A 6224-nucleotide genomic window follows, 5' to 3' on the forward strand; every position below is an offset into this window, starting at 1 on the left:
TTTCAAGTCTCAATTTGTGCTCACATGCACAATTATTCTGGGAAAGGACTATCAGATAGTGGCAATCAGTCTTGGACATTATTGCCATTTGCTCATGGATGGTAGGAGTAGATGCTGATCAATGGGAACCCAAAGGAAAAACAAGGAAGAAGGAACAGGTTTTTAGGTAAGTATAACATTTGGGAAGACATAATTTTGGTTATCCCATCTTAAGATACCAAGAATAGACAAACTCTTCAGAAATAGAATTATTAAAAGTGAAATATGGGGGCTTCCCTGGTGGCGCAGTGGTTGAGAGTCCGCCTGCCGATGCAGGGGACACGGGTTCGTGCCCCAGTCCGGGAAGATCCCACATGCCGCGGAGCAGATGGGCCCGTGAGCCATGGCCGCTGAGCCTGCGTGTCCGGAGCCTGTGCTCCGCAACGGGAGAGACCACAACAGTGAGAGGTACACATATCGCAAAAAAAAAAAAAAAGTGAAATATGGTACTTCCTGAGAAACATAACCAATTTCAGATTTATTTCCAAATATTCATTTTTGTAATCACTGAAGATAACGCTGAGAGAGTCATCATATTTAATGGGGAAATCTTCCCTGTAAATCAGCATTGACACAAGATCCCCACCACCACCACGTGTAGTCAATATGAACATCCCAGTTGGGGCAATAACAGCAGGAAGAACAATAAGTTCAGAAGCCCAAAAGTTTGCAAAAGGAACTATACAAATAACACTACTTCCAAGATACTCTAGAAAACCGTAAGAATCTGTACATTATTAAAAATAATAGTAATATTTAACAATGCAGCTAGATTCATGATCAATATAAAAACCAATCTATTCCTCTCTGGCAACATGAAAGAGTTGAAAATAAAATGAGAAAAGAAACATAGCGTTACAACAAAAACTTAAATATAAGAAACCTATCAATGAAGCCATAACAAAAACTATGAAGGATTTTTTTAGAGAAAAGAATATTAAAAGATGTTGAAGAAGATCTAAATAAATAACAGTAATCTATGTCATAAAGTCTTAATTTCCTTATAATTAAACTATAAATTTACTTCAAATTTCATCTAAATCTCAAAAAGTATTGTGTGATGTTTGAGAAGATGACAATAAAATTAGTATAGAAGAGAAAAGGGCAAAGAATAACCAAGACAATTTTGCAAATAAACGAAATGAAAAGACTTGCCCTATCAGACAACAAGTGTTATAAAGTCACAGTAATTTAGAGTATGTAGCATTGGTATTAGTATAAAATAGATTAATTGTTGTAGAACAGAATGAGGAGCCCAGATATATACTTCTGTTCATTAGTGCTTAAAAAACTATTCAACATTTAAGTTGCTTCCAGGTCCAGGCTATTGTAAATAGTGCTGCAATGAACATTGGGGTACATGTATCTTTTCGAATTATGGTTTTCTACAGATACATGCCCAGGAATGGGACTGCTGGGTCATATGGTAGCTCTATTTTCAGTTTTTTAAGGAACCTCCATACTGTTTTCCATAGTGGCTGTACCAGTTTGCACTTCCACCAACAGTGTAGGAGCGTTCCCTTTTCTCCACACCCTCTCCAGCATTTATTGTTTGTAGATTTTTTGATGATGGCCATTCTGACTGGTGCAGTTTTGATTTGCATTTCTCTTATAATTAGTGATGCTGAACATCTTTTCATGGGTTTGTTGGCCATTTGTATGTGTTCTTTGGAGAAATGTCTATTTAGGTGCCCATTTTTTGATGGGGTTATTTGTTTTTTTGATATTGAGCTGCATTTGATATTGAGCTCTTTGTATATTTTGGAGATTAATCCCTTGTCAGTTCCTTTGCTTGCAGATATTTTCTCCCATTCTGAGGGTTGTCTTTTTTGTTTCATTTATGGTTTCCTTTGCTATGCAAAAGCTTGTAAGTTCAATTAGGTCACATGTGTTTATTTTTGTTTTTATTTTCACTACTCTAGGAGGTGGATCAGAAAAGACCTTGCTGCAATTTATGTCACAGGGTTCTGCCTATGTTTTCCTCTAAAAGTTTTATAGTATCTGGCCTTACATTTAGGTCTTTCATCCATTTTGAGATTTTTGGTTATGGTGTTACAGTGTGTTCTAATTTCATTCTTTTGCATGTAGCTGTCCAGTTTTCCCAGCACCACTTATTGAAGAGACTGCAGCGCTATTTACAATAGCCAGGATGTGGAAACAATCTAAATGTCCATGAACAGAGGAATGGATAAACAAGATGTGGTATATATATACAATGAAATATTACTTAGCCATAAAAAAGAACAAAATAATGCCATTTGCAGCAACATGGATGGACCTAGGGATTCTTATACTGAGTGAAGTAAGTCAGACAGAGAAAGACAAATATCATATGATATCACTAATATGTGGAATCTAAAAAAAAAGGTTATAAATGAATTTATCTACAAAACAGAAATGGAGTTACAGATGTAGAAAATAAACTTACGGTTACTGGGGGGTAAGGGGGGATAAATTGGGAGACTGGGATTGACACATACACTCTACTATGTATAAAATAGATTACTAATAAGGACCTACTGTATAGCACAGGGAACTCTACTCAATACTCTGTAGTGGGCTATATTGGAAAAGAATCTAAAAAAGAGTGGATATATGTATATGTATAACTGATTCACTTTGCTGTACAGCAGAAAGTAACACAACATAGTAAATGAACTATATGCCAATAAAAATTTCAAAAAGAAAAAAATAAATAAAACTAGAAAAAAAAAACCTATTTAATAATTCATCTTGGAAAATGTTCTTAGACCCCTACATAACACAATAGACAAATATAAAATATCTCTACTTTTCTATAGACATTTCCTGGTAAGGAAACAAAAGAAATGAGTTGGGCTCTTACAGATGGTCCTTAATCTGCATTTTGGCCCAAGAGAAAGAATGGACTATTTTCAAAAGTCATTCTGATTGCACTGTTTATTATTCAGTCCCAAGATTATGGGGACTCTGATTCCAGGGGCCTTAAACCTTTGATGCCATGTCACTCTTTTAGTAGTGAGCAGTTGAAGTTCCCAACTAAACTACATAAGAATACATAAGTGGGATTCACTGAAGATGTTATAAGGCTCCCTCATTTCTTCTTCACCCAAATGCATGGAATCAGCTCAAAGTCCCCAGGTCCCGTGGTCCCTCTTTATCATAAAATACTGCTTTTCTAACAAACCAAGGAAAACCTATCTAACCCTTACCTCTTATAGCTGTCAGTGATCAATTACACAGCTGCTGTTGAGAGGAACTGGTGTTCTCTTGAAGTTGATGAGAGACTCCGTACAACCAGGCCTGGACCAGAATATTACCTGAATCTAGAGGTACTGGGCTCCCCGTGTAGCCAATAAAAGTACCCTAAGAATCTGCTTGCCAAGGACCTACAGATTGTCATACTGAGTGAAGTAAGTCAGACAGAGAAAGGCAAATACCATATGATATCACTTATATGCAGAATCTAAAAAGAAATGATACAAATAAGCTTATTTACAGAACAGAAACAGACTCACAGACTTAGAGAACAAACTTATGGTTACCAGGGGGGACGGGTGGGGGGAAGTGATAGGGAGTTTGGGATTGACGTGTACACATTGCTGTATTTGGTGGCACAGTGGTTAAGAATCCACCTGCCAATGCAGAGGACATGGGTTCGATCCCCGGTCCAGGGAGACCCCACATGCCGCGGAGCAACTAAGCCCGTGTGCCACAACTACTGAGCCTGCGCTCTAGAGCCCGTGAGTCACAACTACTGAGCCTGCGTGCCACAACTCCTGAAGCCCATGTGCCTAGAGCACGTGCTCTGCAACAAGAGAAGCCACTGCAATGAAAAACCCGTGCACCGCAACGAAGAGTAGCCCTGGCTCGCTGCAACTAGAGAAAGCCTGCGTGCAGCAACGAAGACCCAACACAGCCAAAAGTAAATAGATAAAAATAAATTTAAAAAAATAAAATGGATAACCAACAAGGACCTACTGTATAGCACAGGGAACTCTGCTCAATATTATATAACAACCTAAATGGGAAAAGAATTTGAAAAAGAATAGATACACGTATATGTATAACTGAATCACCTTGCTGTACACCTGAAACAAACACAACAGTGTTAATCAACTATACTCAACTATATAGTTAATCAACTATATCAACTATAAAATATGTATATTTTATATATAAAATATAAAAGTATATTTTATACTTTTATATAAAATAAAAAGTTGAAGGAACAAAAAAGGATCTGCCTGCCTTTCTAGAATGAATATTCTATATCTTGCTTTTACTGTGGGCTATATGAGTACAGGCATTTGCCAATACTTACTGAACTGTACATTTAAGACCCACTTAATTTCTTGTATGTAATTACATCTCCATCTAAAGGTTCTCAAAGGAAAAAAAAATAAAGTGGTATGTGGGGCAGGGGTGGGCTTGGTCAAAGAATTTGGGGAACTATTTCTTTCCATACCCATCTTTCCTCTTGGAGATTGCATAATGCACATGAATATTAAAGTCTCATCAATGCTGCCAGATTTGAGATTGCCTTGTTAATACAGATAGTGTGATGCTGGCAGAAGCAGACAGAACTGAGACCGGAAATTAATCCTTGCATTCATAGCCAATTGATTTTTTGGCAGTGATGCCAAGGCAATTCAGTGTGACCAAGGATAATCTTTCCAGAATGTGTACTAGGAAAATCGGATATCCAGATGCAAAGCATACATTTCAGTGCTTACATCACACCATACACACACACACACACACCCCTACCTCCCCAGTTTACCACAGGCCTAAAGGTAAGAAGTAAACCATAAAACATATAGGAGAAAATCTTCAGGACTTCTGGCTAGGCAAAGATTTCCTTGATACGACACGAGAAGCACGATAAATTAAAAAATTATAATTTCGGGCTTCCTTGGTGGCGCAGTGGTTGAGAGTCCGCCTGCCGATGCAGGGGACGCGGGTTCATGCCCCGGTCCGGGAGGATCCCACGTGCCGCAGAGCGGCTGGGCCCGTGAGCCATGGCCGCTGAGCCTGCGCATCTGGAGCCTGTGCTCCGCAACGGGAGGGCCCACAACAGTGAGAGGCCCGTGTACCGCAAAATAAAAAAAAATAAAATAAATTATAATTTCGACTTCATCAAAATATAAAACATTTGTGCTTTAAATGACCACATTAGGACAATGAAAAGCCAAGCCCCAGGAGGAGAGAAAATATAGACAAATCATGTTTGATAATGGACTTGTATCCAGAATATATAAAGAACTTTTACAACTCAATTATAAAAAGACAACCCAGTTTTAAATATGGGCAAAGGATCTGAATATCAAAATAAGAGATACAAATGGCTAATTAATAACCATACAAAGGATGCTTAACATCATTAGTAATTAGGGAAATGCAAATTAAAACCCCAACGGGATGAAAGCGGAACAGCTATAATCAAAAAGACAGACAGCAACAAGTGTTGCAGAGACAGTGCAACCTTCACGTATAGTATAGCTGGCGGGAATGTAAACAGACGTGGGCACAGTAGAAAACCATTTGGCAGCTTAAAAAGGTAAACTTATCAGATGGCCCAGCAATTGCATTCTTAGGTATCCAGCTAAGAGAAATGCAAAGCATATGTCCACACAAAGATGTGTACACAAATGCACACTATAGTATTGTTTGCAGTAACACAAAGTGGAAACATTTCCATCAACTGGTGAATGGATTATCGAAATGTTTTTATTCTATCATACAGTGGAATATGGTTCAGCAATAAAGAGAAACACCTTACAAACTGGATGAACCTCCAAAACACTACGCTGCTGAAAGATGCGGGATGGATAGGTGCACGCATTGTATGACTTCATTTATATGAAAGTCTATAGAGACAGATAGCATATTAGTCATTACCTCGGGCTGGGAGTGTTAGCCAGAATTGACGGCAACAGACAAAAGGGATATTTTGGGATGATGGAAATGTTCAAACTGTACTGTGTTGATGTCTGCACAATTCTGTAAATGTACTAAAGTGTCATGGGATCGTATACTTAAGTGTGTGAATTTTATGGTATGTAAACAATACCTCAAGAAAGGTGTTAAATTTTGAGTGTGAGTGGATCAAAGCAAAAGAGAAAAGACCCTTTGGGATATAGGAAATGATATTCTGAATGACATCCTTACCATACCAGATTTAGCTGACTTTGTTACTGTTCCTA

Source organism: Delphinus delphis, chromosome 4 (assembly GCF_949987515.2).
Source record: "Delphinus delphis chromosome 4, mDelDel1.2, whole genome shotgun sequence".
NCBI lineage: Eukaryota > Metazoa > Chordata > Mammalia > Artiodactyla > Delphinidae > Delphinus > Delphinus delphis.